This window comes from Cydia strobilella, chromosome 18 (assembly GCF_947568885.1).
Source record: "Cydia strobilella chromosome 18, ilCydStro3.1, whole genome shotgun sequence".
NCBI classification, from domain to species: Eukaryota; Metazoa; Arthropoda; class Insecta; order Lepidoptera; family Tortricidae; genus Cydia; species Cydia strobilella.
In genome coordinates, this window is record NC_086058.1 from 7,140,603 (window position 1) to 7,168,371 (window position 27,769).

Genomic DNA, 27,769 nt, shown 5'->3' on the forward strand with positions numbered 1-27,769 from the left:
TAAAAGATTTATTCAAAAACATAAGCTAACAGTAGAGCCAAGACGTTTAAAAGTGAGTTAGTAGTAGTAGTGAGTGAGGTAGTAGTTATGTATGTATTGTTAGTAATACATACATTTAGCATTACTCTTTATGTTATTATTTCACAACAAGTGATACATATTTTCAATACGAATTGATGGATAGCGTACATGTTTAGTAAGACTATCACTTTAAAAATAACCATGGTTGTTGAGAATGCGGAGTCGTGAAATACATCTATTTTTGGTTGGTGAACAGCCAATTCGTTCAAGATTGGGAGTGCCCGATTGGTGAGAGCGCTTCTACCCTGACGAATGCGCACCCAGTCTATCGCAGAGTCCGCTGGTATCGTGGCGGCAAGGTACTTACCGAGCTGGCAGATTATAATAGTGCATTAGAAGAAATATAATCGACGGAGTTCAATAATTAATGTCACATTGTGACTAGACAACAAGAAACAGGTCGTGATAATATTCATATTCCATAATAATAATAAATCTCGTCACCATAAGTGAATTAGGATATTTTTAACACCTTGTAAGGGGTTAGAATCGTACGCGTAAAATCTGAATATGCCTCGAGGGCACTTCAGGATAAAAACGCGTTAAGTAACTTCGTTATTCTGATAAGGCAAACACAAACCGGAAGAAATTTAGGCATTCGAGGCACACTTTTATTGAGTTTACATAATAGTGCAGGGACTAAATCTTTTATGTTCGCCGCGCAGAATGTTTTTGGTATACATAGTATTAGTATATCCTAGAAGAAGGGCTTGGAGGAATTCACTCCCTCTCGTATGCCGAGCGGCATAGCTAGAGTACTTTGCAAAGTACAAAAACCAAATTACACTACTTAGCTTAGGTTTACTGTGTTGTGCTTCCTTTAGTTTAAAGTCCTGATACGCAGTGTTCACTGCGTAGGGGTATCATTTGTATTATTTCAACAGTATCACTGTATCAGCCGTAAGGTTTTTAAAGGTCGGTAACACGCTCATTACATCATACAAGTGGAAGTTTTCTGCCGGAGGTGACGAATACTGCTTCAATAAAACTTTTAACACCCCTCTTATTACGTTGGGAGTTAAAAATAGACTAGATAAAGCGCCACATCAGATACCGTATAATTATACGCGTATTTATTTGCGTATGTAGTATATTACAAGTAATTACTTGTAATATACTACATACGCAAATAAATGAAACTCACCATTTTGTAGTTAATTCCATTCCAACCGCAGCAGACCCAGTTAAGCCGTAAAAGATATAAATCTTTCAATTTAATAAATAACCCCAACTCCATTCGCGATGCATATTCTGTCAATTTATTTGTGCAATGTAACTAAATGAATGCTATTGCATTAAAGTTTACACATGGCGGCCCGGAGTTTAATGGCTTTGTACCCCTATGGATGCCACTTTTATGGTCTTTCATGGGTCTGGCACGTGCATTGACAATATTAAAATAACTCTAGTGGAAAATTGGTCAACACTCGCAGTGTAAAAGTGGAAGCATCTATCTAATAACTATAATTATCTTGTTGTATCCCTAAAAAAAATTACAATTAAATTCTAAGCGGAACGTCCATACGAGGGCCGTCTTTTAAGTCTTGTCGTTAGCAAATCTCTCACAATTATTTAAAAAAAAACTGCCATATCAAACTATTTGAATTAAGAATTCAAAAATTACAAATTATACATGTCAAATTCTAAAATTTGTATGGAGCCTCTCTGTGCGCGTTAACTAAAAAAGAGGGAGGCGTACGGCCAATTGCTGTGGGAAGCACCTTTCGGCGTTTAGTAGCAAAACTGGGGTGTCGTGCGGTAAGGGAACGAATGGCTGGGTATCTCCAGCCACATCAATTAGGCTTTGGCACACAAAGAGGGTGTGAAGCCGCTATCCATGCCACTCGCACATTTGTAGCTGACCCAGCAAACACAGACTGCGTTATCATCAAGTTAGATGTTAAAAATGCCTTCAATTCCGTGGAGAGAGACGTTCTTTTGAGCGAAATAGAACAACATTCACCGTCTCTATACCCTTTTCTGAACCAAGTTTATCATTCCCCGTCTAACCTATTCTACAACGACTCCTTGATCCTTTCCCAGGTGGGTGCGCAGCAGGGAGATCCACTCGGACCGCTCACCTTCAGCCTCGCTATCCATAAGATAATACCGTTTTTAAAGTCACCTCTTAACACATGGTATTTGGACGACGGGACATTGGGAGGAAAACCTGATGTTGTAAAGCAAGACTTGGATTTTCTTCTTCCACGTCTTAAGGAGATGGGTCTGGAGGTGAACGCGACCAAGTGTGAATTTTTCTGCTGCAGCCCCACTTTTTCTTCTTCCTTGTATTCTTTTCAGACTCTGCTTCCCGGTCTCAAAGAACTTTCACGCACCACTTTTTACCTTCTGGGCTGCCCAATATTCCCAGACGCCATCCCGGATGCAATAGAGGCCAGGAAACGGCTCCTTCTGCGCGCCCGGGAGCGCCTCAATAATATAGGTACCCACGTCGCCCTAGTTTTACTTAGAATGTGTTTTGCGGTTCCAAAAATAACGTACCTTTTAAGAACCACCCCGACGTGGTTGTGTCCTGATGAAGTGTCTTCTTTTGACGACACCTTAAAGGATACAACAGAAACCATTTTAAATGTGTCGCTTTCTGATGACCAGTGGACCCAAGCTTCTCTGCCTGTACGTCATGGTGGTCTGGGTTTACGGCGCGCGAGGGACGTAGGCCTGCCAGCCTTTCTAGCGTCAGCGCATGGGGTCGTTGACCTTGTCTCTAAAATGTTACATTCTCATGGAGACAGGGTTACGATTCCCTTTGTTAGCGATGCGCTGGCAATATGGTCAGATCGTTACCCAACTGTGTCCGTGCCTGAGGCTCCACAAGTGCAGAGAGCGTGGGATGACGCGGGTGCCAGAAACACACTTGCCTGTCTCTTGAGTGCTGCTACGGGTGTGGATTTGGCAAGACTCCGGTCGGTGTCAAAGGTAGAAGCGGGAGCGTGGTTACAGGCATTACCTTCCCCTCACCTGGGAACACTCCTCGACAGTGACTCAATGCGTGTGGCTGTAGCTCTTCGCCTGGGCTGCGATGTTTGCATATCTCACAAATGCATCTGCGGCTCCACGGTGGAAGCTAATGGCCATCACGCATTGAGTTGCTGTCGCTGCTCAGGAAGATTTCCCAGACACCACGCGCTTAATGACATCGTCCGGAGAGCCCTAATATCCGCAAACATACCGTGTGTTCTGGAACCACCGGGTCTCTGTCGCACCGATGGCAAAAGGCCGGACGGTTTAACGTTGGTGCCATGGCAGAAGGGGAAGTGCCTACTGTGGGACGCCACGTGCGTCAGCACTTTCGCCGCGTCACATCTCAGCCGGACGGTGCAGACACCTGGCGCTGCGGCAGAGTCGGCAGCTTCAAGAAAGAGAACGAAATATTCCATCCTCGAGGCAAATTATTATTTTGTACCCCTCGCCTTCGAGACAACGGGGTGTTGGGGGTCTGACGCCATATCGTTTATTAGGGAGGTGGGACATAGGATTAGGGAGAGGACCTCTGATGCTCGCGCGGGTTCGTACCTGGTGCAAAGGTTGGCCATCGCTATCCAACGTGGTAACGCGGCAAGTGTGATGGGCACCTTTGCACCCGGTACAGCTCGCGGAGGTCTTTTTGAATAAAATATTTTAGTTAGTTTTGTAGTTTATTGTTTAATTCCATTTTTTTTTTATATACACTGTAATGTCATGTATTTTCTGAATTAAATTCTAAAATCCATTAAAATAATATTCAAAATAAAACATTACAAAAATCTTAACCTAAACTAGAAACTAACAAACACAAAAGCTAAATAAACGAAAAAACAAATAAACGAATTATGATTGACCGAACCGTTTTAGTACAGCGTGCAGCGTCGAGTCAAAGTTGACAAGTCAGATGTGAAAATGGAAATTTCATAGGAAAATTTTCATGCGATAATTTTCTATAACTTTAAATGACGCGACTAACGCGACTTCAGTGTTTTAAAGAGCTGACTACTGTTTTTTTTGACAGAGCAATTTTGGAATTTTAACGCGATTGCTCTAGTCTCAGCTGGGTGAAGGTCGTTCGAAAACCGCGAAAAACCAGGAAAACATTGAGGCTGTACGGCAGCTGATCGTCGAAGATCGCTATACCGTGAGATAGAAGCTTCTATAGGCATTTCAGGGTCAACCATTCAAAAAATCTTACATGAAGAGCTAGGTGTAAAAAAAAAACTCGCCGGATACCACATTTGCTTATTGACGATCAAAAAACGGCTTGCATTAGATGGTGCCGCAAAATTGCAACAATTCGATCGAGGAGATTCAAAACTCGTTTGTGGCATTGTCCAATTGTGTGGCATTCCAAACAGCAATCCACCGTCCGATTGTTCTAAAATAAACCGAAACCGAGCAAATAAGTCATACGCTCAAAAAGTACTTAAACCAAATTACAACGAAATCGGTTCGGCGGTTTAAGCGTAAAGGAGTTTTATAAAAAATCTTTTTTTTAAATTTTGTTTTTACTTATTTTGTGTCCATATTGATACCATAAATAAATTCAGCACCCCCGACATATACAAAAACGATTCCAAACCCAACCTAGCAGCTTCACTGATGTAGACAATCAAGATAAAAGTGAGAGCCCTAAATAAACCTTCAAGAGCGGATATCTCAAAAACTATACAAGATATCGAAAAACTTGACTGAATAAAACTTGTAACAAATTAAATCTCTTTTCATTTTGTATAAGAGGCCAAGTCGCTCAGATTCCGAGATATAATCGAAAAACCGAAAAATGGAACCTTCAAACCCCCCTCCCCCCCAGCACCGGGGTTACGGCCGGGGACTTTTGATATGTTCACCTCCTAACTAGTCCAAACAAAGCTGCGAAGTCAAAAATTGTGTTCCAAGCATTTCCCTCTATACCTTTTTTTGGGCATTTATTTCCTGCCCTATAATGATTTCTTTACTTTCCCTAAAATCAAGCAATGTCTTCGTGGTTAACGGTACCGAACCCAAGAAGAGGCGGTAGACGGATACAAAACGGCCATTTGGAGCCCCAACTTCGGAGTGGAATAAGTGGTTTCAAAACTAGATCGACCGAATGAAAAAGTGTATTAAATATCACGGCGAGTTCCTAGAAAAACAATTAATAGTACTTAAGCTATAAATTGTCTTTAGATTTTACAAACGACACAACTTAAAAGGCACCCCTCGTATAACTGGATTGTGACCTGTTTAGCACAAACTATCCGACAAATAACCTAAGTTTTAAAACTGTCTTAAGTCCTAAGTCACCGACAGAAAAACATTGATGAATAGGATGATAGATCGTGTCAACTTTAAGTAATAACGGAAGTGTACATAGTCCCTTAGTCAGAAACCGTTTAATCTGTCGTCTCATCTATCAATATTTCGTAACACTGAACGACGATTGACATGCTTGTTAGCCAAAAAGCTAATTAACAAAGTACTTGTAATATGAATAATGTGTCGCTATGTGACCACCCATTTTTCAAAAACAGTAGAATGACTTATTGACGACAGATGCGTGCCGCAAATAAAAAATATATAGGGATTCTCAGCTGATCTCAGGCTGGGTGCGGGAGCAGGGAGGGGAGCGAATGTTCATTGGCTTAGTCGGCTCTTTCTCGCTGCCGGCGCCGGTTGACTGTGGCGGACCTGTGCGTAGTGACTTGGTGAAGTGAAGTTATTTCAATTAAGTGTCAAAGTGCTTTGAAATTCACTGCTACTTATTGGCTGGCGGATTTATTAAATACATGTAAGTTGTCAGTAATTTATTCAAATAATATGCATGGTATTTAGTGTATGTGCATCAACAAATATTTCAAAATAAACATGAAACGATAGTTAAAATTAGAAATGTCAAGTCTAATACTGCGAATGCTGCTTGACGGGAATGTAATGTATGTGTAGTCTTACATTACAACAGATAAGAACTATCTCTAAGCTTTAATAACTGTCAAGTGTCAATAAAACGAGTTTTACTGACTCTTTAGGCGAAAGCGCTCCATCTTCATGCATTTTCAATCACACGCCGTCATTATTATCGCTATAAATATTATTGACGTCGTAAAGTAGAAAAGGGGTTTAGGAATAGGGTAGCTATCGATTGCCAACCCTAATAAAATTCACATAGTTCGCAAAAGCCCTGGCGTGTGCCGAGAGCATGGGGAGAGTTGATTCGAGATGAAAAATTCTACTCACGAAATTCCCCAATTCTTTACTTCACCGGCTGAGAGTAATTGGCAATTTTAACAACTACACGAATCTGTATCATGAAGACTAGCTAATGACAGATAATCATAAAATTGGTCGCAAACAATTTCTAATTAACTTGTAACTACATATTTGACAAATTCCAATTCTGTTATTAGACCTATTAGCTTCAGTATAATTGTAATGATCGTAATTGACATCGAAGATTGAAAGAAAATTGACAGAAATAGACTATTTGCTTACTTAATTTTAATAGCCATACATTTTTATATGGATAATCTAGTATAGATACTATAGATGGTTATTTTCCATGTAAATGTAATTCATACTCTCACTTATATTTTAGTTAACACAATTGTTATTCCTGATGTAGGTAATCCGGCCTGCTTTATTTTCTTACTAACATTGTATGACTAGGGTCTACTATGTCTAAACATAATAACTGCCTATCCAATAACTATAATGACAGCAATATAGCCATCAGCCGCTTTTGACGAAATAATAACAACGGACACAACCCAAGTAACTCGATACCAAACGTATCAAGTTAGCGGCATATTTGAACAACTTGCATATACTTTCAAAGTCATAACATTAATAATTACCAAGCGAACAATTCCTAACCAATCTATTCATTAGAAACTTTAGGTATACTTAAAGTTCTTTCCACACAGTGATTAATTCATTATAGATATTTAACTTCATAGGTACCTCTGGCTGTTCAAAATTTTCGGTCGACCTTTTTAATACTTACCTTTAATATTGTAATAGGCAATATTAATCGCCCAAATAAAACTCCCTAGGATTAACTTCCCCATTATGTAAAGTTCATTACAAGTTACATTTTTTTTTTCATGTTTTTGGCTGTCTATTGTGCCTATTTGCGATCGTGGTTGTCGGCTCTTTCATTCTATTAATGTTACATTTTAGCCCTAAGCTATGTTGTAGCAGCCCTTAAAATATACCCCCGCTTCGTTGAATGAATTGTTTTTCTTTTTTGGGATGTATAAAGGATTATTTCAATAAGGAAACCTCATCAACCTTTGTAAAAATAGGCTTCGAATTTTGTCTATCGTATGTAGGTTCCTAACGAACGTACTGAAGAAAACGATAACAAACCAGAAAACTATGACCTCAAAACGTGCTTGCCGCTCAAAATGCAAAAAAATGTAATTATATTTACAATTACGTAAAATCGAAATCACGCAGCCCCAATGGAAAATAAAGTGAATTTATTTGACAAGTTGAGCGCCCAAGTTTCCGAGTCATGCTAATGCTCTTAGCATCTTGGCCATATTATGCAATATCGCAGTCGTGGTTGACATCGCCACCAAGTTCGTTGTCCTCTGTCCTCGTGGGCTTATCTAACGAAGCAATAAAAATACAGTTTTTAAATGCACAATGAGAAGTTAATAATAAATGTTCTTGTCTTATACAGCATTTTGACAGAATTCGTACTTAGTTATTGCCTTGGTTATGTCATGTCTGCACTTCTTTCTACTAACTTCGGAGATCACGTGTCTCCCATATGGCATGATGTACGACTATTGTAAATGACCTAAAAACAATTTTCACTTTGCATTAAAAGAATCAGCATCTTATAAAAATCGAGTATCTGATTTTATAGCGATGCCCAGGTTAAATATGTATTTCCTTCGAATGTGTTTTAATTATCAAGTATTTAAATGACTGCTTAAGGCCAGTTACGACTTACAAAGAAATGCAAGCACTTTAGATAGGTACTCAAAATTCGCCTGAATGAATGAATACACAAATTGCACTTGTTCATTAGAAAACTGTAGTTGTCATGACAACAACCAACACGAGCACGGTCACACTCCGGCGATCGTTTTACAAAAGTCACGGCAATTCCTGTTTGTTTTAAGCATGATTCGACTGTTTTCTATTAGCATTATTAGCAACTTTGTTCTCCGTGAGATTTTTATCGTGCATATTATCGTTTTTGTTTTCACGAAAAATAATCGGTTTGTTTTATTCCACGCCCCAAAAGGCGTGACGGAATACGTAATCGTTTATGGATGAACTCTAAAATAAGTTACGCAGTTACATACGCGATAGACATAATCATAGGCTGTCATAAATGCCATGAAAGTAACGTTGTCATCAAAATAGTATATATACTTCTACAAGTTCTACATATGAGTGTCAATAAACTTTAATTGTAATCCATAATGATCTCATTTTCATATCTTTATATATGGCACGGTCGCATAATTCTCTTACTAATTACGGGTTCTGCCAATAATGTCACAGTTTGAGCGAGCAATTTCCCGACTGTAATTATTTGCTCCGCGTTCATAGTCAACGATGTGACTACGATGTGATCAGTTAATCGGTTAATGTATGGTTGCAATTAGCTTTTTACTGGCTCGCAGAGCATTGGTATTTCAGTATTTGAAAGTGATTGTGATAGAATTATTTATTAGACATTATCTTTGCCGGAACGTGTGTGATATTTAACCATAATTTACTTTCTGTACATAGTGTTCGTTTGTCTAACTTGTTTTTTTCTCTCTCTATTGCTCTAAGGCTGACTGAAAGACATCCCTTATAGGGATAAGTTTGCCTTTATACATTGTATATATTTTGTTTTTATTGTGGTAATCTGTCTCAATGTTCAATAAAGTAACAATTGGTAACAATACATCTGCTAAACCAGGAGTACAATATTTTAAGAAAAAACCACAAACAATAAAAATCTGTCTATTTCATCAGTTTCAAAAATTATTAAAAACTAAAGCCCCAAAGATTAATTTCTGTTGTCTGCACTATCAGCTGCTTACTATGTTTTCGTTGATCTTAATGACGGATTTATTTAAACTAGCACAAGACACGGCATTTCTCAAGAAATGATCTCATTTTTAATTTTAAACTGTAAATGTTTTCCCTTGCAAATTCTGATGCATCTCCGACGGTTGAGATCACCACCAAAATAATCTACCTACATCGTATAAATCAATCATGGTCCTAAAATAAATGGAAAGAAATATTTACAATATCAGCCTTCTCGAGATTCATAACGAAAGGGCTCATTTTATAGGCATTTACAAATTCGTTTTCCTAGAATTGTAATAGCAGATTACGCTCCAAGGCTTACTAGTAACGTAAGTTTACACTTGAAGGACATGTTTGTAAACTACGTTTAATAACAAGGGCACGGATGCAAATTGTCACAGATTCCGGACGGTGGAATTAATGGTTCGTCTCTCAGTTTGATTGACGACTCACGGAGAGAATTCTTCGGTTTGGATGTGGCTCTCGGGTAAGTTAGGCTGGGTGCGAAATCATTTAATTGCTAATTTTGCTCGATTTTCTAAAGCTTTGACCTCTTTTTGGACCGCGCCTGATATTTTTTAAACAAAGAACACTTTATACTCAAGGTTTAACTGAAGGCGCGCTGACCATAACATATTATGACGCTATAAAATGTTTAAAAAAAATCCGATGCTATTGTTATTATATAAGAGTATCCTTCGACAGCATAAACGTTACCAGATTAAGCCTGAGTTCTCAGTTCAACAGCTCTATGGCAGATGTTCATGTATCTTGGGTCCTTAATCCTGTTCCCGGGAGTACTTTATGGCTCACAGCGTTAAGGGCTTAAACTTTAAATTACCTAAAAAGACCGGAGCTCGAAATGTGTCAACTTGGCCATTTTGAATGTAGGATGTTTAAAGTTCTGAATCCTAGTATTAAAGCAAAATGTGTAACAGTGTCTGACGTGACAAACTTTTACATTTTATCGTTTTAAACTTTCGCGATTTAGAATTAGGCAGTCAACTACATTATTGCCAACAAGGAAAATTCAGTATTTTTTTATCACGTCGCAGCATAATCTGGATGATCGTGAAAGAAATGAATGTCAATTTCTTTACCAGCTAAATCAATCATCGAAGCATAAATTAAAGTCGGTTAAGTGTTACAGATTCAGTAATTTCAAGACGGCTATATATTTAATAATCATTATCAATCTTTTCATGGACGTGTATAATATCGCACACTTTAACCATAGAGCATAATCTGTCGTCATTGTGTACAATTGCATGACATGGCACTATTAATGTTTCATAACATACACAGCATTTCAAGCGTCTGACATGAAACACCACTTCCTCTCCCTAATTCGCCTTTATTGCACGAACTCAAAGACAATCTGCTCAATCGATTGGCATGCTCAAATCAATCTCAAGTCACGTCACATCACGTCAATCCCGGGTGGGAATCAATACCGTGCCCGGCAGAGATCGCGCCTCACGCATCCGCCATATCGATCGGCTAAATATTCTATTTTATTTCAGAGCAGGTGGCCGTGCTTGTTTATTCAGGTCTTACGCCACAAAGGCGCGTGTGGATGCATGGATGTTTGGTTATACAATGCGGATGCAACTTTAACACTGTTGTATACATATCGCTCGGGACGGGAACGATCTGTCACACCTTTGAAGCTTTGAGTACACGTTGAATATTAATTTCATTCCAATACATATTGTTTTCATTTGTTAATTTGTTCGTTTTAAAATACAGTTAGGTAGTTAGTCATAGTGTTTGGGAGTTAAAAAAATACAATCAAAAGTTTATCAATAACATCGGATTACAACTTTAATTAATACGTTTTACGGCATTGTTGATAAAAATAATTGGGGTAGGTAACAAACAAACAGCAAAAATACCAACAAAATCATAAAAGGTTTTAATAAACATTAGACTATTAAGAATTCGGCATGGAGGGTTTGAAAAACATACCAGCTAAATATCACAATCTTAAAAAAATCAGCTCTACTTTTTGTTATACAACTAAAGTTTTTAATCACGCAATTTTGATTTAAATAATTACTAACACCTTTTTAGTTTTATGACTAGATAAGTCAATTTTGCATGATATCGTTAACAAACAAACAAACTAATGTTTATGCATTTCTGTTGTGACTGCTCGAACTCGGTGCGATATCCCGTGAAGTGTCCAGGTTCAGTGGACTTAATCCTCTGCAGTCTGAATAGTTACATCATAAAACGTTGAGTAGGTTACCTGTACTTACACGGCTGCTTGCCCAGTGAGTTGTTATCCGGCTGCTAAGAGAATTACCGATTTACCGCTTTAAGCGCATTACGGTCAGCTCTTCTTAATTTGCTCATATCGCATCCTTTTGAATACTGTAGTAATTCCGTGTTGATACTTGTAATTGTGAGTTTTAACATAGAAACAGCACATGTGCTGACTAATAGTTTTGGATGATTGTTTTTGTTTCCCGATATTCAACTCTGGATTAAATCCTTATTAGGTTAAGTGAAAACTATGCTTAATAAGCTTAAGAGATTAGTTTAATCAGAAGTGACTTTTCTAACAACTCTCTCTTCCTCCTAGCAAGATGGTAATAGGTATTCAAGGTAAATGACATTCCTAAGCTTATGCTTCCATTATCTAAATTAATGTAAATTTCATTTATAATCTTATCAGTTGAATCTACTTTCAATATTTTTTACCTCCACGAAGCTCAAGTACTTCTCTGAGGGTCAATCATTTTTTCCTGGGCATACCATTAATACCGCTCTGAATGACCCTTGAGTCTTTTTAATAGATATTGTGCCTGAACAAAGGAACGTAACCTGAATAGTAACTCAGTTCGGGTAAAAGTATGGTCTTTCAATACAAACAACCTGTATAAAGCATTTTTACCTTTATTCCAAGTAGGAAACGTAATTGTATCGGAAACTGAATCTCTAAGATGTAAGTAATAACTCAATCTCTCTTTAATCTTTTTTTATCTACGTGGTTGATTTAGATTTTAAAATTTGATATGTTTATTTTTGTATGATGATCCTGTGTGTAATTTTTATTTGTGTCTGTTGTCTTTTAAATAAACTTTAAAAAACTTTCAGAATTGATAACTGAATTTGAGATTCAGAATGTCTACTCATATTGCTATATAAGCTTGTTGTTTATAAGTTTATTTTTGGACTCAGGTCACTCAACAATTATGCATGTACCTAAACTCTAGAACACCAAAGGGTTTTCAATAACATAGTAAAGTCTAGCTTTGGCGGTTTTCAATAAGACTTCACTAAAATATCAATCAACCATTTTGACAATCAACAAACTGGTACTTCTGTATTCGATTGTAGTCAGTTAATTTCGTTTACTTTCAACTTGACACAATAAGGACAAAGGGCTTTTAGGAGGCCACACATTGCTTTATTACTTTATAATAGAAAATTGGGCCTCGTGTAACGGAGGTATATTTAGTGCCAAGTACAAAGGCGGAAGTAGAAACTGGTCATGGTATTTAAAATGGACCGTTTTGATCACAATGAAAGCAGCTAGAAAGCTGTACAGAGAACATAATCGCCAGTAATCGGACTAGCAATGCGCCAGTATCCATGTTTAGCGCGCTCCTGACACGGCAATGTCCGATTAGCCCTCATTACGAAAGTGCATAGCGAATGCAGCTAGATGATAATTGCCTGCAGGTTAATCGGGTTAGCGCGTGCTCTGTTTCATTACTTTACCGTGAAGGATCGTTAATTAGTGCATCATGTGTACCTACCTACCTACACGTGTGATTATTCCGTGCGGTGTGCCCTTAGTATGTGAATATTGTTTATTGCACCATTTGCACCACAAAGAAAACAAATTCAAACTCAGATTTACAATGTAAATAAAGGTAACACCCTGGCAGTATTATTGCTGTATGCGATCTCTTCTAGATAACCTTAGGGTGACAGGATCCTAGGAAGGCCAAGGGGTTCTTCAAAAAGGAGTGTACAGGTTTTTAAAGGGTCGGCAACGCGCGTGTAATATCTCCGGTGTTGCAGGCGTCCATAGGCTACGGTAACTGCTTACCATCAGACGGGCCGTATGCTCGATTGCCACCGACGTGGTATATAAAAAAAGGCCTTATTACTTTACCTAACTACCGAACAAGGATGTAGAACCGTTACGCATAAGAGTGTTCATTTTTTTAGCATTCTCTACTGTGTATACTATGACTTGACGAACATATTTAACAACAGGTGAAAAGTTAGAAAATATACGTATAACTTAAATGTGGCATTTTTAATTAATTTGGTCTGAATTTTGCCTTTTTCGCGACTCACGTTCGTCCCAGTATTTCGTGTGAGCATTTGAATAATTTTCCTTGCAAATGACATCAAAGAATGTGCAATGTGCAGTATAACTGTACAGTTTTCAACGGGATTTGAAAGGCGCTGTTTATAAAAGGATGTGGACTTGGACGTTAAACAGGCGCGAACGCTTCAGCTGTCGAAAGCTTAATTGCGTCTTCTTGTATTTTAACCGATCTCAAATTTTCGATGATAATGGATATAATTATGTTCCCCAATGTATCGATGACAACTAATAAATTTTAAAATAAATAAATAAATTATGTGATTCTGGAGAAATCAGGGGAACTCTTTAAATATTAGGCACACCTATAGACATTCGGTTTTTTTATGGTAACCCACATGCATTTGCTCTGGTTATCTATTGCATGATCAAAATAACTCCTAAACAACTCCTTTACTACGGGTACGTTTACAAACTCAGGGGTATAACTATACTCTCCTTTACCTACTTGGCCAATAAATTATATTTTATACTGAGCATGAAATAGGCCAATTGAGTTAACTGGTAAAACGTTCTTGGAACACGTAGCTGAATTAAATGGCCAGAAGCAATTCAGTGTCAGTGTGTGCATAGTGGAAGATTGACATATATATCGTTATTTAGATTTTATAACGCCCTACTTTATATTACATAGTTCAGTTAAGAGATGCAACTGTATCGTTTTAAAATAGTGGCCTCAAAGAAAAATGGCGCTATTCATAAACGCGTTACTGGACTGAATTAGCTATGAATCGTTTGTCTTTATCTGACATTTTGACTTATGTATTTGAATCAGGCCCGTAAAGTTTCATGAATAAGGAAGAAAGACTTTCTGAGTGGAATGGTAAACAAAATTGGATACAAAAGTTTAACTGATACATTTTTCCCTTCTCTTAATGCAAAATTCCTTAGCACCTACCTAAACTGATCTAAGTAAGTACAAGGATATGTTGCACATTAAAGTACACATGTCAGTAGGTATTGGTTTTGTAAGCATAAACTATATTGCCGACGACACTAGTTTTACAGGCAAAGTGCCCAATCTTAATGCGCCGTTAACATGTAAAATAATGTAGTAGGTAGTAATTAACTAGGCGGCCGATGTAACAATGTGCTGACTTACTTACTTCACTGGTTCAGTGACCCAAAAAGGATCTTGGCCTCTAACACAAGAGAGCGCCAATCTGCCCTATTCTGCGCCACTTCACGCCAGTTGGGTATTCCGAGGGCGGACAGGTCTTTGTGCTTCGTCACTCCAGCGGTATCTGCGACGCCCAGACGGACGTTTTCCGCCCGGGTGCCCCACATACGCTCTTCTCACAGCACGATCCTCTCCCATCCTCTCCAGCCACACGACTCCGCTAGCTTGAACAATGTGCTGACTACGAGTGAAGAACTTTGAAGCCAACAAGTTTATATGTGATATACAAAAAAAGATACTACCAGGTGCTAGCAAACAGTTCAAGGTCTACGATTCTATGAAGACTGCAATCTATAAGGAAATACATTTTACCTAAACACACGATGTTCGCAAAAGCGTACATTCAGTTGAAAACACCGTACTTTTATGTATAAAAAAGAGTACACTACCCAAATTTCCCAGTTGTTAGGTCCTTTAGTAGATAAGGACTGACCTGAGTCAGCCTGCTAGTGTGAAGTTACATAATGTCGGTCTAGATACGCGACGACGAAACTTACGGAGCTGCCGTTTGAAACAACAGCTGTTGTCTACGAACGGAGATATTGGTCCATTCTCTGGTTCAGTTTTTAACAAAATAAAAATAATCTAGGACGATCTGCTCGCCGTTTGTTGTCGCGAACTAGAATAAATATTGTTTTATGGTTTATTATTTTCCTTCCAATAATTATTGTTAAGCTATTACGTGTCTGGGTTTTCCTCTGAATTACTGATATTATATGCAAATAAAACGCTCATCACTCGATCGGCCGTCGCATAATGTTATATTTACAGTAAAATATACAGTGTACTGTTTATTTGATTATACATCATTAAGAAAAAGAATTATCAGTGTTTTAATTAAAGCACGACGATAACCTTTTACTTTATATACTGGTAAACATATAGGTTACACATTAAATTAATTAAATAACATAAACGCACGCTCACAAATTTGAATAGGAATATAACCATATTTAACTAACGCTTGCAGTTTGAAACGGTATTCAACCTAGTTAGTAATTCAATCCCTTTAATCCCTACAGCTGCACTGATGTCACGAATGTCACGATTCAGAAACAACACGTTAAGCAATTCGAAATTGAGGATAGTCTCCACTAATTTTAATAGCATAATTAACAAAACAGTGAAATGTGTTATGGCAATATTTAATTGGATTACATACGTGCCTGGACTGGAAGAAGATTACAACCTAAACGTGTCTGGAAGTCTAGGGATTTTGATTAATGTAATTGGATATCTTTTATACAAATTACATGTTTACTAGCTTTTGCCCGCGACTTCGTCTACGTGGAGTTAGAAATTTGGGTAGCTTATTTTTTATCCAATCTGCTTTTTATCGATTCCTCGTTTCGGCCCGCAGTCTGCGCCGGTCCGTCACCGTCGACGCAAGCTCCTGATGACGCTACTCGGTACTGAGTGAAACATGTCGAGCGTTTTCGACTTAAAATACGTGAGTGACCCGTTATTAATATGTTTAATAGGTAACAGGCAGACAGACTTTCGCATTTATAATATTAATATGGATAGGAAATGCTTCATATTTCTAATCAAACCCATGAACTTCAGGTAACATATTTAAGGTTAAGTTAGTTTGCTACAGCGTCCACGAAATCAACACATTATGACCTACCATTATGACTTATAATAAGTTCCTTTAGTTATATTATTGCCTACAACAATGTTACGCCATACGCTAACCTAATACCTATGTATGTGATTACGAAACACAAACATCTATTAGCGGCAAGTATAGTTATTTCACTGTCATTGCTCAGATTTACGATCACTTTACTTTCTGGTATTTCAGCGGGCATTTCCTAGAAGTTTTACAGTCTTGGTGACCTATATGTATCATACTTCTAAAATACGCGGCCATTGTATTCACCAAACTGGGTGCGAACAAGCGCTCTAATTATAAAGCATTAACACAATGTATTAGCCGCAACACTGAACCGTCAATTAATCTGTGCACTTAGACCTTATCTCGTCGAAGTAAAGGCTGTAATTACATGAACTGCATCAGAGTATGTTGGTGGGTGGGGTGTCTCGGTGCATGTATGACAGTTCAGTCACCGTAGCAGATTAATTCGCTGGCTAGCCGCGCGTGACGACGCGCCTTTCTGCCTTCCCATTCCATAACAACATATCTCCTTAACAATTCTGTAAGGTTTGCACCTTTTTTATTCAGTTGCACTATATAGTTCTGTGGTTGCACTAATCCAGATTTATATTGTACCTATTCGTTATATTTATTTTGACGTATTATAATTGACATCTGATACTCGTTTTAAATCTTATTAGAAAGAAGATAATCCTTTTATACGATAACATTATGTAAACAAAGCTGCAATACGAGTACTACGAGTAGGTTTGCATATTTTGGCATATCTTTACATACTCTGATGCAGTATATTATTTTTTTACATTCTATTCTAAGAGCTCGTAAATAAATAGTACTTAAGCATAACAAAGTTTCAGACCTAACTAAAGCAGTCTGCTACTACTTCCGACCTATCCGACGAAAATAATAATGTATGAGTTCCAAAATATTTAACATTAGAACCTAACGTAACCTCGCGTAGGTATGACGCCCTTTCGAAGTAAGAGGTTTATGCACCGCCCGCGCGCTAAGGGCAAGTGCAGACGTTTACTAAGAGCTAACTAACTATACGCTCAAGAGTCATGTCTGTATCTGTACCACTCTGTACCTACGTTATTTCCATTGGGGTTGGTTAATTATACGCAAGGCTGGCTTTATGAGCATAAATGTCACATGCCACAACTACCTATATAAACATAACTATGTCGATGTATTTCAAATTAAGTTCACACAAAATCGTAACAGTATTAGAGTTATTCTGAATGTAATAAACGTCAAAGTATTGCACCAATTTCATTTAATCTAGGTTGTAAATATACAATACAATACAAATACTCTTTATTGCACACCTCAATAAAAGAAAACAATCTCAAATATGTATGCACATTTACATTTTATTACTTAGATTGAGTTAATGTGGAAAATGGATATGTCTATGATGTTGTCTGTATGTGGACTAGGTACTAAAAAGATAGAAATTGCATTTTAATGGTTTACTTTTAAGAATAATTATTTAATTATAATTAAGAAAACATGCAGTACTGTAGTTATTTTACTCAGAGGAATAAAACGAGACTCAAAGATGACTATAATTATATTAATTATCTTACTTTGTCGGGCTGCGACTGACAAACGTAGATGACCTGTCTTGAATGCAAGAGACTATGTGCTTAGCTCGAGTGGTTTCTCTTGAGATTACTCACTATTTACACATCCAAAACTCCTCCTACATAAACGGTTCAGCATATAGTATTTATGTATATACTTACGTTTTCCTTTGGTAAACAATACCGTTATGTTTATTAGACAAATTTTCGCCAATTCATCATGCACACCAGATCATTCTATTAGGAGTACAATTCAATTCAGACTTATTTTATGAATTTAAAGTTATTTTTCCCCTTTCTTCAATATCGTTGCAGGAAAATCTGCAGGAACTTTGTATCGGCGGTTAATTATATATTTTTAGTAAAAACAAACTCGCGAATAATATATTACGAGTCGGTTGTCTGGAAGAAATCGCATCTTTGTGATAAGACCGCCTGTTGTTACCTAGTTTTTTACTGTGTTTCATTTTCTGTGTATTTTTAACTAAATAAACAAAGAATAAGTGTAGTGTAGTAGTAATGCACAATAAAGAATATTTACTTACTTACGAATCTGATAGTAAATCACATTATCGATGCTAGTCATTTTGATGTAAAACAAGTCAAAACCCGGTAAACCACATATCATCGGACTGTGCGTCAGTAAGTGCATAAACGGCTTAACGCCCAACCGCAAACATCTGCGCGTGGGCAGCGCACAGTCACGTTGCCGTGATAAATCCCATTCAAAAGCCGTTGCACGCACTGCATCTCCTATTATGATCCACACTGGTATTGCACAAAACTGCGTATATCTTAATTTAAATCACTGGCTTACTGAAATCCTACTGGAAATGTTTCTAATAACTAGGAAATACGTACAAATTCAGTCTTTTCTAATTTAAGGGATACGTAAAACTCACTCCCTTTAAACGTGTTTGTTATTTTACAGCTATTTAGCATATGTGCAATTTTATATTATTAAACCATCCCATTACTTGATTACAAAAATAATAAAATTAAACGTAATATATTTTTTCCCTGTGGCAACAGGTCGGAATAAAAATACCAAATCAGGCCTAAATTAAGCCATAGCCATTAACCATAGCAGTTTATGACATATTTTCTTTATAACATAAATTTAACCGGTTATTTTTTATTTAAGATAAATATTACCTGCCTTACTTTAGCTCCTGTCAAATATAAATCAATAAGGCAAACATGATATTCGGAATTAGGACTTCAAAGAAATAGTGGAATGCCGAGAATTATTTTGACGTAAATAAATAATGTTCAAACGAATGAGTTATTTATGCCTGGCAAGACTGAATCATCCCCAATCTGTCAAATTGTCAATCAGTCTCGATTTACATTCTAATTTTAACAGTTTCGACATTATATTTTTCATCTTTTCCGATTTTATACTTGTAAAACACATGTACGTATGTTTTTAAATTGCACTTAATTTATATTTTTTTATAAGAACCGGTCGAAGAGATAGTTCAGATCCGGAAACCGCTACCAATTTTTAGTATGTTGTTGGGCATGGTACTGGGTCTCCAAAACTGCTGGGAGACAGCGGCGCCGACCATCTACTTCAGCGGAATGACGTCATCAAAATGACTCCCGCCTCGTTGCGAATATTGCATTTTGCACCCAAACTATGCATTGCACATACACGTGTGGGGTATTAAACGAAAGTCAATGAAATATTATATATTTTACTAATACACTATGTACCAAAATATACAATACCAAATTAAAAAAAAAAAATGATAAAAAAAAACGATTATTTTCAAAACAAAAGTCGGACGTTAAAGCAATGTACTTACTACAAAATTAAAGCTGATGTCTCAAGCCATACACTGATATCAAAATAATCAAAATCAGACCAAAAATGTGAAAATTATGCATCAAAATGTAGGTATTTGCTAGAACAAATGCATTAAAGTATATTAAGTATATAATATAAACAGTATTATTACCAGCGATAAGACTGATCAAATTGGTATGTTGTAATAATGGAAAGACTACTCTTATTATTCATATTGATAAAAATTCGTGATAGTAAGTTTGGGAATAAGCCCAGTGCTCTCTAATAGCGGTCTTCAATCGTGTATACCAAGATTACCAAGTATATTTGATAGAACGACCTGGGCTTTTTACTATCAGAACGATAAGAGGATACTAACAAATTCACTTAACTTGATATGAAGAAGCCTTAAGCAAACTCTTGTGTAAATATCCTTAAAACTTCGCTAAAAGGCGGCATTGTTTACTATACGAGTACTATAGGCTACTAGCAATATAGCTACATAGATGTGCCGTTTACGATATTTGCTTACCTTCTTGATTACATGTATACTCTTGGACCGCTGTTAGTCATGCATTATTTTTAAATCCTCCCGAACAGTTTCAATACAGGTTCATTTAAACGAATTATTACTCGTAAAAACATTAAACACTGCTATAATATAAAAAATAATAACAACAAGCGATTAAAAAAGTTTTGATTGATAAACTAATTGGAATCCAAGGAATCAATTTCAAGTAAATATGTCGATAATAAACTAGCATGTTGTCAATATCACATTCAACGCTTGTGACCACATCGTAATTACTTCGCTAGCCAGCCTAACAACATAGCATAGCTAGCCTAGTAACTGAACTCAGTTACATTTCACAGCTACAATTCTGTCAGTTACTAATAGAGATGTCGGGTTGCGCAACGCCGTTCGGCGACAAACGGGCGGGCCGGGTGACATCACGATATTCGAATAGCCGAATCGATGGTGAAATCGAACACATGGCGATTCACAAGCCCTTCTATCATGTTTAATGGTGGTAATTGCTTTGTTAGTGTCGAAAACAAGCCTTAGGGCTCTTTGGATATAAACCTATTATATCAAGGAATTTTACTGAAGTTTTCAGCGGTTAATATTATACGCGTTGGAATTTTTCATATTTCATGCATGGTATCACATATTTTCGTATAATATTGCATCTGGCTGGAGCATTAAATATTTATGGCTTTATTATCATCAAACAGCGATAAAATCGATGCTCAATGCTAATAAACCGTACCATCCCCTGTTACTCGCATTTGGGCAGGCTCTAAAAATTAAACGGACAACAGATGTTTCTAGTTCTACTTTACGAGCCGATTTCACCATTGTTATTAAATGGCCGGTTTCAACTGTTTTGTTTAATTTCATTAGCATATTTATTGCGCTGAATCGTAATAAAACATAGCTATTAGGTGTAGATAATTTGAATTATGAAGTTCATTTCAGTAATCCTACTCGTGATTAAATGCTTAGAATTAGAACCTAGGCAAGGCCTCTCTAATCGCAAGTCAACTGTAATTTAGGTAAACAATCATTACTAACGTTATTTATATATGTGTCTATAGGATAACATAGACATGTATAAGATGTAATCGGTAGCATATATGTAGGTAGGAATTTGTTTTTGTGAACTACAAACTTTGCTTGTTTGCATCGGAAACTTCGTGAAATAAGAAGATAAGAGGGGCTCTTACAACTCTGTATAAAAATTAAAGATGTTGATGCACAGTCAGCAGCCGAAGTTGCTAAGCGGGCGAGGTGTTCAAAATGATCTTGACGCGACTTTATTGTTAAGACTAAAGAGAATAAAAGCGTGTCAAGGTAATTTTGAACACTCGCTTAGCAACTTCTGCTACTGACTGCACACTTAGACATATAGAGCACTTTTAAAAAGACTAAGGTCAACTCAAATTCAATCAAACGGTCTAAACCAAATTGCCTGTGTTTATATTACGTGTCCACATGTAAAAGCAACTATGCGCTGACTTTGTAAACATTCATACTTTGTTGTATTACCTTCTACTAAAAATAATCCGTCTGCATTCTAAGCCAAACCGCTTTAGCGCTTTTATGTTCCTCTTGTAATTTAGGGGAAATTAAATATTAAGCAATGAGCTCGACCCAACATTCAAGAATCCAAGACGCGTAAGCTTAACAGCTAAGGTTACTAAGCATGAGTCACATACGACATTAGGTGATGCTGCGTAAATCATGGATCTTTGAAGTTTTGTTTACTTTATAACTTATCAATCTCTTGTCGGAAGCTAAAAATAAATATTTACATCTGTGACCAATATGTGCGTGGGCAATTTGATATACCTACAGCTATCCAAACCAAATACGTTCGGTAGGTATAAATATTATTATACGATGTCCTTTCATGTAAAAATAACTAATACTTAATTTTACATGTATATAGGTACTAATCTCGTGTGTTACGCTGCTGTACAAATATGTGTGCAAGCAAAACCCACTGAAAAATAATAGTAGTTTATGCAAGTGATACATAATGAGAGGCCCTAAAACAGAAGTGTGGTTTTATGAAACGAGCGTTAGCGAGTTTCATAATAGAATCACACGAGTGTTTTAAGGCCTAATTATGTAAAGTTGCATACACTCCTTTATCTACACACATATCATAAGTACTCTAAGATGGGTTCAGAAGCCGTAGGGAAATGACCAGCATTGCTACTAATAGTGCTAGTGTAAAATATCTATAGACTATAGATATTAAAATAATGCAATAAAAAATAAATTAGAAGAAATACAGAAACAAACTACTCATACTTTCAACTAAAATGTAAATTACAAACAACTTTTCACAATTCTACTTTCGTAACAGCAAAAATCCAACAAACAAATGACAAGACGAATGTTTTTTTATTTTTTTATTATAGAATGAAGTCCGTATTCTCATGTCACTAGATCAAATGTCGTGCGGTTTATATTACAAACATATACTGAATTGACATTTCGTATCAATAACTGTTTTACTATCTATGGATACTAAAATAGAGACCCACTTGAGTTCCGACAGCTGTTCCAAATTTAAACTCATAACCTTACAAAAATCTATAATGTACTAACATTAAAGTACAGATTTTACCTTCTACCACAGATAAGAAAGTTCTCATAGTCAACGCCCACAAGCTCGTCGGCGTCGGCTGTAAAATGGCCAAGTCGGCCAAGCTCACCCACATCATGGGGCCCGCCGTCTCTAACAAGCTGCCCGACAGCATCACCAGCGCCCAGAGCTTGGGCAGTTTTTATGTCGCCTCAAACGCTGGCTTGTTGAGCATCCGTTTTATGACTGACGAGTACCTAAATTTCCACAAAAGGGATGTTAACTAGCTAATTCTTCTATTTATATATTATTACGAATAATGTGATTTATGTGATGTTATGTTTATTTCAAATTGATTTTGTGTATTTGTTAACGGCATATGTAAATATGTTCCATTTTTATAACTTGTAAATTAGCTTTATGAATAAATGACTTATGACTTAGTAAAATTGGTTGTGATAATGCTGGTCATTTCCTACGGTCTCTGAACGCATTTTACAGCACTAACGATATGTGCGTAGATAAAATAAATTGTAATTATGATTTTTGCAATGTAAACTAAGATAAACAAAAATGAAGAATAAAAATGCACAAGCAAAGCGCTACAATGTTTTGCTTTTAACGACGGTTGTTTCCCGTATCCGTTTTAAATCACGCGCGATAATAACAAAGTTGCCTGTAAAAGGACCGCTTAATACCTAAACGTGGAAAAAGGCATTTTACACAAAGTTCACCCAGCTGCCAACCAAAGGGAATTGAGAAAGTTTCCAAATGAATATACGAAAGCTTTTGAACGCCAGTAGTTGGAAACAAGTCATATGCAGTGTTGCAGCGTATGCTGGATTATTCTTGCGATCGCTTACCGACTGGAAGCTAATCAAAAACACGGATATCCAGTATAGTACGTCATCAGTACGTACAGTTATTACAGGCATCGGGTTCACAAGTCGACCGGTTAGTCTGAGCGTTACGCTATGTTCGCGGCGGGCGATGGAAATAAACGACCTGACCGCGGTTCCGATGCTACGGGCTAGTTTGTTTTTTTTTATTACTTTCTAGGCCTTCGATTTATCCGTTGGCTGTAGCGTCCGTTCAGTCCGTAAATTTGCTACACTTCTGATACTGTCCTTATCGCTTTATATTTTCGCAGTTATTATTCACAATTTGACACTTGTTTTCTAGGTTTAATCCAAAATAATGTTATAACTAAGATTGACTAAGGAGGCCCAAAAAGCTTTATGAATATCACACGCAGCAAATAATAAATTCAGTATCCCTAATACCCTTAATTATTTTATATTGCTCGTTAAGCTCTTAAGGGGCCCACTGGCTATCAGTCTGCGGACGATATCGGCCTGTCAGTTAAAACAAAAATTTGACACTTCCGAACAACTGACAGGCCGATATCGTCCGGCGGACTGATAGTCAGTGGGCCCCTTTAAACGACGATCCGCCTTTTTAATCATCAGCACTTAATTAATGTCACTACTTAATAATATCTAACTCTCTCACTAACTCTATTCGTTTCATTATGTTTAGGTGTGTCATTTTCCGACTAATACAAATGTTCTTACTATCGCATGTATAACACTCTTACTGTCTAAGCAACAACGTCGTTGACAATGAAACATTCCTTCCTAGATATCCTATCTCACAAATTCGGTACGAGTAAATCCATGAAACATTTGTTCCCGCTGACCGTTTTCCTTGATTCGTGGACTGGAACGATCCCGCCAACGATTTGGTCTAAATACCGAACATCTCGCAGCTTCAAATTCTGCAAAGCTACAACCACTACCGTGACGGAGCAAACGGTACTTGTTTATTTACTGCTAAGTTTAAGATCGACCAGGCTGATTGATATCCGAGCTCGGGCCAGTCAGGTTATTGGACGAACTAGTGTAACGTGACCTCTGGATTCGTGATGACTACGCGTAATCGAAGAGCGCTCTTAAACTGGTTTACTTGAGGAATTACCTCATACGAGCTCGTCGAGCGATAAGAATAACACCGCAGATATTGAATCTGAACTGTCTCCCGATTGTCAAAGCTTACCGATCCAACCCAATCTTCTATACGTAGGTATTTATAACTAGCGACCCAATCGGCCCCGGCTTCACACGGGTTACACAAAACCTTAACAAATTATACACCTAAACCTTCCTCAAGTATCACTCTATTGATAGGTGAAAACCGCACGAAAATCCGTTCAGTAGTTTTTGAGTTTATCGCGAACATACATACACACAAACAGACAGACGCGGCGCGGCGGGGCACTTTGTTTTATTCCCCTAAAACATATGCTGCACCGAAAAATACCTAATGTGAAATATACGCGATATATGTAATCCGTTTTCATAGTTTTATTTCATGAGTAACTATCGCGGTAACCGAAGACAATATTACCTAATGTGAATTCCACGTTGATACCCAATTTATGTAGTATAGGTCCTACCCATTTATTAAATGTTTCATAACCAATAAGGCAACGTTTAATAAATATTTAACACATATGAAATGAAGTGTCATATTTTATTGTCTGGAAATCATAAACAGAATCCTGGAATCAAGTTTTAATGAGCTCTCAGTCAAGGCATGTTTTGCAAATAGAAACACTGGAAGTAGGTCAGGAGCTCAGGAGGCTTAGGATTAAGTTGAAGTTTTGTTATTTGGATATTGCTCAGTGGTTTAGATATAATTTGTTAGCGCTAATTTAAATGTTTGCTTTGAGTTAAGACAGCACAAGCTTAAGCTTAAGGCAATGGATTCTATAAATGTTTTTCGAGTTTTGATAACAATAAAGTTTGTTAAAATACTTATACTTTTTCTCGTACCTTTTTAACTTAATTTATTAATTATTCGCTTTTAACTCTTTTTGATATTTGCAATTATAATTTGCCATTCTTTTAATTATCTTTATGTCATCATTAATAACATGTTATTTTATCTTTCACAGATCAAATAAATAAATTCCTGTAACGCCGTCCATCGCGGCTTTAAATTAAACAAGGTGAGTAACTATATATTATTGTGAGTAATTAGATAATTACAAGAAAATCCACGAATTAATAGTAGCTATGTTGACTGAATATCAGGCTTACTCGTACAAGCACGGTTTACGCCTACACAAAAATTATAAATAGGTAACATTTGGGGAATTTGGAATTTTGAACTATGGAATCCCACCCGAAGAGTCGTACATGGATCTTTAAGGTTCAACCTCCGCGTAAAGTGCATTTGTTCTAATTTCTGTTAACGAATATCTCTGGCTTTACCACTCGCCGCGCGTGCTCTTGGGAAAATATCAAAATTAAACACAGCAGACAATTTAATATAATCAAACGACGCGATTTCATCGTCATTATACGTTTGAGCAGTTCATTAACAAAATTAATTAAAAGCAAGAATTGTGTGATTACGGTGACAGCATTTTATCGCTGACGTCCACAGTATCCACATAATTATCAGGCCGTTAACTTATTCTCATTGCTTACGCAAACACGGTCAATCGATTTTTTTCGAGCAAACCAATGTTACTTGGCCGTTACTTCCGTTACAACATTGTATAATTGGAAAGCACACTTAAACTTGTACATTAGATCGGTGATTCGGATGTGCTCGGTAAGCGTTTAGAATAAAACCACTGCTCGAGACAATTTAAAGCTTTAAGTGTCTACCAAAAGCTGTCTGTCTCAAAGACGCGCGTGCCGCGTGGCACAGATCCCCACTTCTGCATAGCAAAGACACCGCCTCTTATCTCGAACCGCTCCAAGTCTTACGCAAACTCGCGCTACTGTCAACGACATGCATTTAACTAATTAAATATGCACGAAAACAACTACACGATTATATATATCGTCCAGGTAATAACGATAATTTCCTAACAGGTACGATGTAATAAACATATATCATCGTCAACCTTAATAGACGTCAGACGATGTTTATTCCCTGGGCCAGCCAAAGCCGTTGTCAAATTATTTCATGCTTTATTACAGGCATCATATCGTGCGAACCTGTAGTTATATAAACTTGGCACTGCTCCAACTTCCACGAGAAAACTTCAAAGAACTAGTGTTTGTGGAGCATTTACGAAAGGTTTTTCCCGATTGTTTTATTTCTAGCTTTAATGAGAAATGTCCGGCGAAAACAGGAACTTATCGGATTATTTGTTGTTTTTATTATAGTAAATTAAGTGGTTTTTTTTCCTGTGCGTTAAGAAATATTTTTCTGGAAGATATTTAGTCGACTTTGTACGACTACTATTATTAAAGTGAGTGTACTTGGTACCTAGGAAAACTCAACAAGACTGTCTATAAATCTCATCCAGCAAGAAATCATCTTTATTTAAACATTTTCAACTTACTAACACGTAAAACGACATCCGCGAACAAATTTGCACTAAAGATAAAATAGATCGATGAAAGCAATAACTCATGAATAGCGAAAAGGGGTGAGAGCAGACATTAGCCAGTTTAATGCAAATCGGCGCGTATATAACCAAGGTTTAGTGCCCGTCTAGAGAGTCTAGACTAGACGATTCCATCCTGGTTCTCTTGCCAACTGCATCCCGAACCAGTATACTTACCTACTCGTAATTTGATCTCCGATAACTCATATTTGTAGCGGATTTTGAGATGAGATGAGAGAAACTTAGATTGGTTTTTCGGGGCCTACTCATATGCACTCAGTAGCCGATTGGAATAATTGCCAACTTTATCACGGAGGTTATAAGAGTAGTTCTAAGTTTTAATTCGTTTACGCGCATACCTATATAAGAGAGATGGAGGCGACCTACCGATATTTGCTCATAAATCCACTTGAAATATACATATTATATATGTAGGCTCTATAAGTTTAGTTATTTTAGTGCAAGCACATGCACATGCAAAATTCTATAATTTATGTATAGAATTTTGCCTTCTGTACGCCACTAGCTAAACTTCGATTCCTTAGCGTGTCGTTTGTATCACAAGAAGCGAGAGTTTTTGTAGGACGGGCACTGTGAGTTATTTTCAGTAAACCTTAGGCTACCGATATAGACGTGGACATTC

At 37.1% G+C, this 27,769-nt stretch overlaps 1 protein-coding gene across 5 annotated transcripts in view; it reads left to right on the forward strand.

Moving 5' to 3' along the window:
* LOC134749512 (dystroglycan 1) overlaps window positions 1-27,769 on the forward strand; it is a 118,769-nt gene that overhangs the window by 51,973 nt on the left and 39,027 nt on the right. For 2 of the 5 annotated variants that reach the window (XM_063684456.1, XM_063684457.1), the window contains exons 1-2: window positions 5,690-5,839; window positions 25,675-25,728. The gene's annotated coding sequence lies outside the window, so the exon portion shown is untranslated. Of the gene's footprint in view, window positions 1-5,689; window positions 5,840-25,674; window positions 25,729-27,769 lie in introns of those variants that run through there. The other 3 variants (XM_063684453.1, XM_063684454.1, XM_063684455.1) reach the window with 3 other exon arrangements.